Here is a 13,744-nt window from a genome sequence, read left to right as displayed (position 1 = left end):
TGCGCAAAGAAGCAACGTTCATTCCACAAAAATGCTGCACTCATCCGTGCACAAATACATACACGCTCCTGTGAATCCGGCCTTAGATGTGCGGATTTTGAGGCATGCTTTAGCAATGAAATTTTCTGTCCTGTGTTAGGCCGCTTTTACACGGCCAAGTAAATTACGCAAGACTTGTGCATTGTGAGACGCACCAATCATGCATGAATATACATGAGCGTTTTGTTTTTTTCGCAGCATGTACCATCTTTGGGAGCCAGAAAAAAACATCACCCGAGGTGCACGCAAGTGCGATGTGAGGTTTCCCATTGAAAACAATAGGAAAAACTTGGCGATCTTCTGGCATGGCGGAGGATCACACCTTCCCTAAAGTAATGGATGGCGTTTTTGACACGGGGACAGCGCAAGCTCCTGAGCATGATATTGCACTTGCCCATGTGAAATTAGCCTCAAACAACCCTTAGGGCTCAGTCACACGGGCGCATCGGCATCCGTACACCAGCGCCGATGCGCCCGTGTGACTGACAGAAGACGGCCGTCTCTCTCCAGCGCTGGGCACATGTTCTTTCCTCCGGCGCTGCAGAGAGACGGCCGTCTTCAGATACGTCCGTCTCCTTCCTGCAGTAACACGGGCGCCGATGCGCCCGTGTGACTGAGGCCTTACAGAAATCTGATAATAAAACCTGAAACCATCTCCTTCAAATCCCTTCTGCAATCCCTGAGGTTGAAGTGGATGGTGGGGCTTTGTTAGAGCGACCATAATGGCCACATAGTTTCTCTATGTACCTGATACAGACTGTGCATTGGTAGTACATTGGTAGTCTAAATTGCTATACACTGCTCTAGTTGGTCAGTACTGCTCCCAACCAGTGTCTTAGGGTCCTTTCACACGGGACGACGGTCAAGCACTTAAGTGCCCAATGGTCATCCCAAAGAGTATTGCTCATTGAATGTAGATGAAGGAGGCCGGAGATGACCAAATGCCTGTTTCCAAGGACTGATTCATTATCATTCAGTTTTTATGCGTGCGTAAAATGAATGATAAATGATAAGAGTACAAATCACTCAATCATTGGTGGCAGGCGAGCTGGAATGATCCCTGGCCCGTTGCATCTCCATTCCCTAGCGGTGGTTGTTCCTATGTAGAAACATAGAAGCCATCTTCACTTTGGGGGCCTGTTGGGCGTTTGCTCCCAACAGGTCGTCCCGTGTGAAAGGGCCCTTAGAGTATCTTGCTTGGTCTTCAGTTGTGATGAAAGCAGTAGGGAGAAGGTTTCTGCTGAATGAATCTGCCTCCCAGCCAGGGATTATATCTGAGGGTGGGGAGCTTTTCAGTCCGTCTCATACTGTAGCTGATGCTTCAGGCTTGTAAAATGTATGATGATTAGTGTTGTTTTGCATGACGTGTGGATTGCTGGGATGAATATTAGAGCTTTGCCAATCAACAGTGTTACTTCTCGCTACATGGACTAATACGTTTGAAAGAGCCGCCATATGACTCCTCTGAATACTCCTGCCCAAAAATTGTTTGATAATGTGTGAACGAGCCCTAATGGTGCAGATGCCAAAATAGCTCCCCTCCAGGAAAATGAGAACTGTCTCTCTAGTGCCACCTATAGGTGAGGCAGTACACAAGACATTTCTCACAACCTGACAAGGAGCAAAAGTGCTGAACCAGTGCTGTTTACAGATGAGGGTCTCTGGTTTAGCTGATATCACTAGTCATATAATATTTTAAGGCTCTTTGAAAGGTTCAACATAAACTTACTGAATGACTCCCTTTACGGGCGCTCCAGAGGCAATTTCCCTTAAGAGCTAATTTACATATTTTTCCCAGGGTTCATTGCCCTAAAGACTTCCTACACCAACTAGATCTCCATAAGAAGAATAAGTGCCTTACTTGAACTTGAACTAAAATTGATAAAGATTCTTTCACGCACAAAATCCACATTTAGACCAGCAGATTGGAGTGCGGATTTTGCCAGCGGATTATTGGGCAGCTTCCTATGGAATATTCCGGCCTGTGTGAACAGCTTGAAGTTGCATCGCAGATCATTATTCCTAATGTTTTCTGCATTGAGATCCAAGATGATCTGATATCTAAACAAATGGAAGGAAAGTAAGTTTGTGGTTGTAGCCTAGAAGCAGCACATTATCTGCAAGAAACTAGAATGGCACCTTTCCACCAGATGAGTCGTCTATGGGGATATTGGAGCCGACGCAGCTTATATTACAGCATTTAATGGCTGTGAAAGACGTAAAGTATCAATTATGTAGCATTAAGTCTTCTACAGATATTGTTTCGGAATTTACCTCCCACGCTATAAGACTTCGTGAAAGCTTCAGCCACACACTTAGCTGCTTCTGCCCATGTGTCACTATCCAACAATTAGCCTTAACCCCTTTGTGACCGAGGCCTTTGATCCCTAAATATCCGCATCAACATTTAACATGGAAACAATACATTCTAAGGGTTAATCTTCCTAATTCAATACCTTTTTTTATGGCATGGATTGTGCTTTCTTATGGTACCAGGACCGGGCCAGTGCCTTGTTAATTCTACATTTTATATAAAGAAAAAAAAAACAGGCTGAAATAATATAGAATTCAAATTTTCTTCTTTTTTTGTAATATTTCAAATTCAGGGTAATAAACTTGAAAAAACACATATAGATCTATATATCTTCCTTCATTCCTGTACAGAACAATACCAGCTATAGTCGCTATTAGGCCGGGCTCACACGGGTTGATTCCAATTGCGGAATCTGCAATTGACATAGGGGCATAGGAACCACAGCAAAATGCAGCCAATGAAAAGGATGTCAATTCGCTTTTTCATTCACAGTTGTGCACAAAATTTGCATATTTTGCAGGCGGAGGAAAATTGCAGCATGCTCTATTTTGCTGCGGACTCCACGTGGACAGTGTCCATTGAAGTCAATGGAGGCTATCCGACCCACAGCCCATATGCAATTAACATTGCATATGGACCACGGGTACCTGCGTCATTGCTAAACAAATACAAACCTGCACTGCACATGACCGACAGCGTGCTGCCGCGGTCATCAGTAATACAAGAAAAGAGGGTAGGGAGAGACTAAGACTGAGCTCACAGCTGGGAAATAAATACCGCCCACCCATGTGAGCCCGGCATTAGACGAGCCGATTCTTCTCTGAACAACCCGTACACATTCTAGTGAGCCCGGTGTAAAGTGGAGTACTTCTGTATACATCCTAGATGCGCGGTGCATCAACAGTTAGGACTTATATATACAGATGGTGGACATAAAGGGGTTAAATCATAATCAATAAAATATTAACACTTAGAACTTCCGAATTATATATTTTTCTTGAACGATGTTTTACTATGGAAAAAGCAAAAAAATAAATAAATAAAAAAAACTCGTTGCACAGTTGGTAATGCCACATCTGTATTGGCTTGTACTATGAGGCTTCAGGCTACTACGAGGCACAGTTGGTAATGCCACATCTGTATTGGCTTGTACTATAAGGCTTCAGGCTACTATGAGGCACAGCTGGTAATGCCACATCTGTATTGGCCTGTACTATGAGGCTTCAGGCTACTATGAGGCACAGTTGGTAATGCCACATCTGTGTTGGCTTGTACTATGAGGCTTCAGGCTACTATGAGGCACAGCTGGTAATGCCACATCTGTATTGGCTTGTACTATGAGGCTTCAGGCTACTATGAGGCACAGCTGGTAATGCTACATCTGTATTGGCCTGTACTTTGAGGATTCAGGCTACTATGAGGCACAGCTGGTAATGCCACATCTGTATTGGCTTGTACTATGAGGCACAGCTGGTAATGCCACATCTGTATTGGCTTGTACTATGAGGCTTCAGGCTACTATGAGGCACAGCTGGTAATGCCACATCTGTATTGGCTTGTACTATGAGGCACAGCTGGTAATGCCACATCTGTATTGGCTTGTACTATGAGGCTTCAGGCTACTATGAGGCACAGCTGGTAATGCCACATCTGTATTGGCTTGTACTATAAGGCTCCAGGCTTGGTCACCCCAGCGTTCAGCCTGCGTTTCCTTCTTAATTTCTTTCCATCACCCCAAATAAAAATTAATAAGAGTTCTTCAATACATTATATGCACTTTGTACTACTGGTGGGGTAGGAGGCTGAGCCCCCCTGGCCATGTAAGATACACAAAAGTCATGTGTCAATCAGATTGTTCCTTGTTCACTTTAATTCTGATTCCAATATTGAAGCTTTCAGTATGAAAAAGTGTTCCAGTAGATTTAAAGGGAATCTGTCACCTACTAAGAGGCCTTTGAGCTAAGCTTATGGGCTAAAGTATATGACTCTCTAATCCAGGGATGGGTGGTGGTATTATACTTACCTCCCCTGTCGTTCCCCAGTGTGAGCGGTGAAAGCTCCCGCTCAATGCATTGAGGAACACTGCTTAGTAGTCCTCCCATTATAACAGTAGAATGTGCGGACTACTTAGCAGCACCACTGGATGCACTGCAGCCGCTGCTTTCAGTGCTCAAACCGGAGGAACAACGGGGGGATAAGTATAAAACTGACATCCCTGGACTCAGCGGGTCACATACTTTCAGCCCATAAACTTAGCTTACATGGCTAAAAGTAGGTGACAGTCTCTTTAAGTGTTGGGTGTTAAAAAATCATTTTGAACTTTGGCAGAAATGAATAAAGTCCTTACACGTCACCATAAATGACATCACTTTCCACAAGCATCTGCTGTTTTATAATTGCTTTCCCTATTGCAGGTAGAGATTTCAGCATCCACTTTGGCAGGAATCAAACACTGGAAAGTGAATATGCAGATCAAGGTCACATCTCTGGTGTAGAGGAGTCTTGTTAAAATGTCTAACCCCTTGACATCACGTCAAGGTCTAAATAATTGATAAGAAGATGTAGGTGCTGGATGTATAACTGTACACTGCAAAACGGGATTATGCTAAGAGAGTTCACAAGAGAGAGAACTAGCAGAGCTCAGATTCCTAGATACTGCAGATGGAAAGATATTAGATAGATAATTAGGCAACTACTCTGACTACATTTCGAAGTACAAGCATATAACTACTATAATACTGCCTCCTATGAACAGGAATATAACTACCATAATACTGCCCCCTATGTACAAAAATATAACTACTATAATACTGCCCAATATGTACAAGTATATAACTACCATAATACTGCCCAATATGTACAAGAATATAACTACCATAATACTTCCCCCGTGTACAAAAATATAACTACTATAATACTGCCTCCTATATACAAGAATATAACTACTATAATACTGCCCTCTATGTCCAAAAATATAACTACTATAATACTGCATTCTATGTACAGGAATATTACTACTATAATACTGCTCCTATGTACAAGAATATAACTACTATAATACTGCCTCCTATGTACAAGAATATAACTACTATAATACTGCCCCCTATGTACAAGAATATAACCACTATAATACTGCCCCCTATGTACCAGAATATAACTACTATAATACTGCCCCCTATGTACAAGAATATAACAAATATAATATTGCCCCCTATGTGCAAGAATATAACTACTGTAATACTGTTCCTATGTACAAGAATATAACTACTATAATACTGCTCCTATATACTAGAATATAACTACTATAATACTGCCCACTATGTACAAGAATATAACTACTATAATACTGTCCCCTATGTACAAAAATATAACTACTATAATACTGTCCCTTGTGTACAAGAATATAACCACTATAATACTGCCCGTATGTACAAGAATATAACTACTATAATACTGCTCCTATGTACAAGAATATAACTGCTATATTACTGCCCCTATCTACAAGAATATAACCACTATAATACTGCCCTTATGTACAAGAATATAACCACTATAATACTGCCCCTATGTACAAGAATATAACTACTATAATACTGTCCCCTATGTACAAGAATATAACTACTATAATACTGCCCCCTATGTACAGGAATATTACTACTATAATACTGCTCCTATGTACAAGAATATAACTACTATAATACTGCCCCCTATGTACAAGAATATAACTACTATAATACTGCGTCCTATGTACAAGAATATAACTACTATAATACTGTCCCCTATGTACAAGAATATAACTATTATAATACTGCTCCCTATGTACAAGAATATAACTACTATAATACTGACTCCTATGTACACGAATATAACTACTATAATACTGTCCCCTGTGTACAAAAATATAACTACTATAATACTGTCCCTATGTACAAGAATATAACTACTATAATACTGCGTCCTATGTACAAGAATATAACTACTATAATACTGTCCCCTATGTACAAGAATATAACTACTATAATACTGCCCCCTATGTACAAGAATATAACTACTATAATACTGCTCCTATGTACAAGAATATAACTGCTATATTACTGCCCCTATCTACAAGAATATAACCACTATAATACTGCCCTTATGTACAAGAATATAACCACTATAATACTGCCCCTATGTACAAGAATATAACTACTATAATACTGTCCCCTATGTACAAGAATATAACTACTATAATACTGCCCCCTATGTACAGGAATATTACTACTATAATACTGCTCCTATGTACAAGAATATAACTACTATAATACTGCTCCCTATGTACAAGAATATAACTACTATAATACTGCGTCCTATGTACAAGAATATAACTACTATAATACTGTCCCCTATGTACAAGAATATAACTATTATAATACTGCTCCCTATGTACAAGAATATAACTACTATAATACTGACTCCTATGTACACGAATATAACTACTATAATACTGTCCCCTGTGTACAAAAATATAACTACTATAATACTGTCCCTATGTACAAGAATATAACTACTATAATACTGCGTCCTATGTACAAGAATATAACTACTATAATACTGTCCCCTATGTACAAGAATATAACTACTATAATACTGCCCCCTATGTACAAGAATATAACTACTATAATACTGCTCCTATGTACAAGAATATAACTGCTATATTACTGCCCCTATCTACAAGAATATAACCACTATAATACTGCCCTTATGTACAAGAATATAACCACTATAATACTGCCCCTATGTACAAGAATATAACTACTATAATACTGTCCCCTATGTACAAGAATATAACTACTATAATACTGCCCCCTATGTACAGGAATATTACTACTATAATACTGCTCCTATGTACAAGAATATAACTACTATAATACTGCTCCCTATGTACAAGAATATAACTACTATAATACTGCGTCCTATGTACAAGAATATAACTACTATAATACTGTCCCCTATGTACAAGAATATAACTATTATAATACTGCTCCCTATGTACAAGAATATAACTACTATAATACTGACTCCTATGTACACGAATATAACTACTATAATACTGTCCCCTGTGTACAAAAATATAACTACTATAATACTGCCCCTATGTACAAGAATATAACTACTATACTTTGTGATAGAAGATTCAACTTGTGTTGCAGAATATTCCAGTCTGTGTGGAAGCGCCCTACCATGTTTGTAGGTTCTGTTCTCCCCCTCTCCTCCACTCAATCCATGTTTACTGTTATAAACGGGAAGCTGAAGTGAGATCCTTGATGGGTAATCGTTTTATGCTGGAACCAAATGTGGCGATGCTTGTGCAGATGGAGAATCTGCGGAGATGTGCGCTCGTCTCGTGCCTGCAGCCTACGGAAGCTCTGGAAACAATTGCAGTCTTAAATACGTGCGAGCGCATTGGAGGGACATCTCTCATGCAGGCTGTTACCATTTTACCAGCTGTCAGCAGATACCCTCCACCAATTAAACATGCAATTTCCAAACTTGGCGTCTCCAGTGCAAATAAACTATTTCTAAATAGATTGCACAGTGTACTTATCCGGCCGATGCGGAGGGAGAAAATAAAGCTTTTTGCTAAACAAATGCATCATTAATTTGCTCTCAGCAAACAGTTTGCGAAGATTAGCCAAGTTATTTCCCAGTGATAAGCAGTTTATAAACAGCGGAACATGATGTATAGCGGCCCCACCGTGACTCCTGTCTGACCGGGCCCACAATGGGGGTCACTTGTAACACCTGGTGCAGCCTGTGTTTTGGCTTGAAGCTGGAATAGTGGCTAGCTATTGGTGTATATGATTGTTGGTCATTTTATCTACTTTATACCTTTTATATCATGCCTTGAATGTTTTTTTCTGTCTTCCATTGCGACATTTTATACTGTGTACCTGAATCCATAGGCTGTAGTTGTAAAACTACTGATGGCGTACACCTAGGATGCGTTTATAGTAGATCAGTGGTGGCCTTGAGCTACAGTCTCTCTCTGATCAGCTGCTTTGCCAAACAGGTGCACGCATGTACTGAATTGATTTCAGCAGGAAGTAGATTGCTCCGTTCCCACTGTAGTGGTCAGGTTTGGTATTGTAGGTTCTATAAAATTCACTTCAGAGGGAACTTGGTTTGAAATACCAAACCAGGCCACTGCAACGGGAACGGAGCTGTCTAAATCCTGCAGAAATCATCGGTCAGAAGTGCATTTGTCAGAGAACAGCTGATCGTCTGAGGACCCCTGTTAATCTGCTACTGATGGCCTATCCTGAGGATAGACGATCAATAGTTTACAACTGACCAATCCCTTTAACTGAGTCATGTCTGTAATATGTTTTTCTTTTCTTCAATGTTGCCAGATATTATTACAATGTTGTCACACTACAGTCAGGTGACAGAATATTAAAGGGGTTTTTCCAGTAGCTTTATTTTGTTTTTTGTAAAACACTTTCCCCTGATAGTGAAATAACAGGTATATACTCACCTTTCCATGCTGTGTCACATGCCACCGCTCCGGGTCTCCCCTCTGATGTCACGTTTACAGGCTGCCCCAGCCTGTTTATGGGATCCAGCCAATGACAGAGCTTGTTTGCTGAGCTCTAGCATTGGCTGTAGCCCCTGTGAAATCCCTTAAACCTGGCTGGACACAAACACAGTGACTGATTTTGCAAACCTCCAACAGCCACTGTGACTGGGATATAGACCAATCGTACAATATCCAAATGGGCCATGACAGAGACTGTTACAATTGTTAGTTGCATAATATACATTAGCAACGCACATCAACCCTCAGCAGCTATGAAATAGCCATCGATCATTACAGCATTTCTCCTAATAGACACCAGGATTTCTATCACTTTCCTCTAAACATCAGCACTCTGTTACCTCTCAAGTAAATGATTGATAAAAATCATAACATTTACTACACTGGGTTAACTTTTTTATTCCCCTTAAAGGCAGACTATCACTATGGAATAGCACCATTAACTAAGTTATGGTGCTATTATGGTATTATGGCGCTAATATGGTATTTTATACTATTGCAGACAGCCACATACCTGAAAGTAAATGGTGTGCCTGTCATTTACTTACACACGTGTATTAGTCTTATTTCCCTACTAAGCACTTTTAAACCAGGCACTGGTATCATGATCACCTGATTCCATTAGTCATCCAGATCCTGTTGTACACCTGCAATGGTGCACATGATTACAAAGAGTGTGCTGCACTCATTGCCACCGTGACACGGCTCCTCAGCCACATCTTAGAAACCACTCAGAGAGTGCAGACCTCTTCCCACTTGTAGCAAGTTGCACTGGGACCGGAGGGCGGAGAGGGTATATTGCCTGCAGTTCTTTGTGTTGGCTATCCCTCGATACCACTGGTTCCCAGTGCAGTTTTTGGGTGGCCAGAATGGCCACTGCCATTTTGTAGTTAAACTATACATTGCTCTGTTATTTGGCCAGTGCTTATCATGTGATCATAGCTGACCAATTACACAGCAAGTATAGTGCATTAGTAGCACTTACGCTACCAATGCACTATGGATCATTTTTTTCCAGATATCCAACACCTGTACCTTTTGAGATGGCAGGTGCATAATTTCAGTAGAGATGGTATGGTGGAGTGTGAGTTGCATTATATAGTTGGCCGGTCCCATCAGAATCAATGGGTTTGGCCAATGTTCATGTAATCTGTATGGCCACCTTTAAAATATGATGTATTTTGAGCTGATAACTAGAGTTGAGCGAACATACTCTGCTGAGCTTGACGCTCGTTCGAGTATTAGCGTACTCGATGATGCTCATTACTCATACCAAGGGGGAAAAAAAGCTCGGGACCCAGCGTCCCACATACAAAAATGCTCGAGTCTCCCATTGTAGTCAATGAGGTTCGTTACTCGAGTAGGGGACTCGAATTTTACAAAAAGCTCGACTCGAATAATGCGGACCCGAGCATTTGGGTGCTCGCTCATCTCTACTGATAACCAATCCCTGCTCTTAAACTTTAACTTTTCATCATTTAAATAGGAATATTGTGGGGTGTGGAGACTGTAGGTAGGAGACTTCAATACGCTTATTCTAGTATTAATGGTCTTGGATGGCATTTGTCTTTAAAGAAGGTTCTCAGTTTTGGATAATCCCACTTCTTGGAAGGTCCCTTGACAATAAACTGAGTCTTGAGTAATTAGCTGTAATCTGTGGGGAAATCTAGCAGTGTGTTCTGTTTCCCTATAGCACTCCCAGAGGTGAAAGAAAGTATTACATAGTATCCAATCATATCAATGGGATGTCTGTGTGATGCATGACTCAACAGGTCCTCAGACTGATAATTGCTCTTTGTAACTGCTCTTCACTCTGACCAAGAGATGATGATCCTGAACTGAGGACCCCCCCCCCCACACTACTATTTTTTTAATAGGGAACACAAAAAAAATTTTTCTAAACTGGACAACCCCTCTAAAGTATATTCGAGTTCAATGTTAAACATGAGGCACCTTTTAATTATCTTAGTAGGTCCATCAATGTTCAGCTCCTCATGTCTACAGTAGTAGTTATACAGGACAGGCAGATGCTCGGTGCACCATCTACCCTTCACCTCACTGTTATGGGGGCGGCTGGATGGACTCATCTATCTTACAACATGAATTATAATGAAGACACACTTTTATATTCTTCACCTTTTGACTTGGCATCGAGCTGTTGAGCTATAATAATGCAGAGGTTCTTGTTAAGTGGAAACAATGGATTTTTCCCTCCCTGAATTATGACTTCAGCACTTTCCTAGGCCGTAGGGACAGAGGACATAGGAGGGTAAATAATTGGATTGCAGAAATGCCGTACACCTCTGCAAGTCCAGTGATAAATAAGTACAAGAGCTAACTGAAGCCAGAAATCTACCTAGACGCCGGCCAAAAAAATTTATCTCACCTTCTGCTACATAAAACCTCATATTCGTTACTGTAGCGATGATGGATAAGTGCCGGGAAGTAACATCCCCCATTGCATTTGTAATATGCAGATATGAAAGGGGATGTTCAAGTTTAAAAAATGTTGGACAAAGGGTATGAAATGGTCAAAAAACGAAAACCAAAAAACAGACCCTTAGCTAGTCCAACGCCACCGATCCTGTCCGCACGACTCAACTGTGTTTACAAACTGCATCAGTGACATTTCCATATACGCAATTGACCGCTGCAGTCAATCACTGCCCTCTGCAGTCTTGAGCCATATACCACTAAGGCCAGTGATTGGCTGCAGCTGTCATGTGTGCTTACGGAACATCACCGGTAGAGATGAGTGAACTTTAGTAGACTGAACCTCGGGCTGTACACTGGAGTTGGTTATGTTGCCATAGTTTGCACTTATTCACTGATTTGCATATTTGATTTAACAGTTGATTGCTCTGCATATAAAGTTAGAAAACGATGTTCCAAACTGAGAATAACTCTCATATACAGATAGGCATTAAATAAATATATACGGTAAACCGAGCATGGACAATAAGCAGAATTGCATCATAATTACCCTCTTAGTATATGAACGTCCAAGAAGGGTGTGGCCTGTCAGTAGGACACCATTAAGGGCAACTCCACAAATTTCCTTTCCATGACCCATAATGATTAGAGATGAGCAAGTATTCTCGCTAAGGATAACTACTCGAGCGAGTAGTGCCTTAGCCAAGTATCCTCCGGCTCGTCTGTAAAGATTCCGCTGCCGGCGCGGGTGACAGGTGAGTTGTGGCGGTGAGCAGAGCAGGGGGGAGCGGGGGGGGGAGAGAGGGAGAGAGAGATCTCCCCTCTGTTTCTCCCCGCTCTCCCCCGCCCCCCGCCGGCCCCCGAATCTTTAGAGACGAGCGGGAGGATACTCGGCTAAGGCACTACTCGCTTGAGTAGTTAGCCTTAGCGAGTATACTCGCTCATCTCTAATAATGATATCAATATAAGAGGGAGCAGTTTATGTAAGGTACCGTATAATGTTATGCCTACAGTAGAGCCCCAAATTCCCTCTGTAGACATAAAGGTTGCTTAAAGGGCCACTCTGGCCAAAACACCCTTTTTCATGCCTGTTGCTGCACCTGATTACCTGTCACACTCTGGAGATCTCCTCTGTGTGTTCAGGTCAATTCTTTGCAGTGAAACCCCCTGTCTGCTGCTTATCAGACACCGTTTTCAGTTTAGGAATTTTTACTTTCAGTTTCACATTAATCCCATGATGCATCAGCACAGCATTAGCTGAAACTATACCATTTCTACCTGCTGGGGGGACAGTTTAGTTATCATTAGCTTCTGTATTCACCTAAATAACCTACATCCAGGAGGATGAGCTATGATCTCTTCTATTATATCTGTGTGACATGAGCTGTGTGATTATCGACAGTAACTGTGATAGGAGTGCCTGTGTTCCCTTCTAGGTAGTTGCGGTGTTAGATGCATGTAATAGCATCAGACTGTGAGGGGTTAAGCCGATGGGCGTGATTTTTATCACCGCTGTATAACGAGACGAACGGTATTCTCGCCAATTAATAGGACGGGTGAGAAAGAATAGGGCTCGCCTTATCTGTCTCGCACATAGTTAATACTATGTGTGGGTAAGACAGGGCAGGACTTACCTCCCTGCCGTTTTAGTTAAACTCCTGCACTATAGCACGGGGTCTGAATACTAAGAGAAAAAAAAGAACGTTCATGCACAACCGCGCTCCGTAGCTGCACAAACGTCTGTATGAAGAAGCCCTGAAACTTACTCAGTTTGAGAACATATAACCCCAAGTAGATCTGAGCTGGTCAAAATTGAGATCACATGACCATCTGAGGAAAAAGAGGCCGGGAGTTTAAGATGAAAGGGAATGACTAACCAAGGTGAGACTAGCCGACATATATATATATATATATATATATATATATATATATATACTGGGGGGGATAGCTGAATAATAAATTACTTTAAAAACAACAAAGTCTAAATTCGATCGATTCATGCTGCTTGCACCAAATTCGGCCCCTCCCACTGGCACGGCACAACAGAAATTTGGAACCATCCAACCAGGTGATGTTTTTCTACTGCTAAGGCTAGTTTCACTCGGGCGATTGCGATATCGCTACCAGATAATCGGGGCAAAATCACACTTTTGCTAAGGCGATTTTGAGCATCAGCGATGCTTTTTCTTGTGAAAAATCGCTCATTGCTGCCGCTCGCGATTTTATCACGTGGCAGTTAATATAAGCTCCAAATATTAGAAACGCATCACACGAAAATCGCAAGTTCATGCATTGTGGTATAAAAAAAGAGGCTCCATACGGAAACATGGGCTAGAAAAAAAAAAAAACGGAAAACGCACATAGGACATGCTGCGATTTTC

General features: G+C 41.3%; 1 protein-coding gene across 1 annotated transcript in view; it reads left to right on the top strand.

Moving 5' to 3' along the window:
* CNTNAP5 (contactin associated protein family member 5) overlaps positions 1 to 13,744 on the top strand; it is a 350,918-nt gene that overhangs the window by 6,660 nt on the left and 330,514 nt on the right. The gene's annotated exons all lie outside the window — the stretch shown is intronic.

The sequence above is a fragment of the Eleutherodactylus coqui genome, chromosome 8 (assembly GCF_035609145.1).
Source record: "Eleutherodactylus coqui strain aEleCoq1 chromosome 8, aEleCoq1.hap1, whole genome shotgun sequence".
NCBI classification, from domain to species: Eukaryota; Metazoa; Chordata; class Amphibia; order Anura; family Eleutherodactylidae; genus Eleutherodactylus; species Eleutherodactylus coqui.
This window is presented reverse-complemented; position numbering and strand designations above follow the sequence as displayed.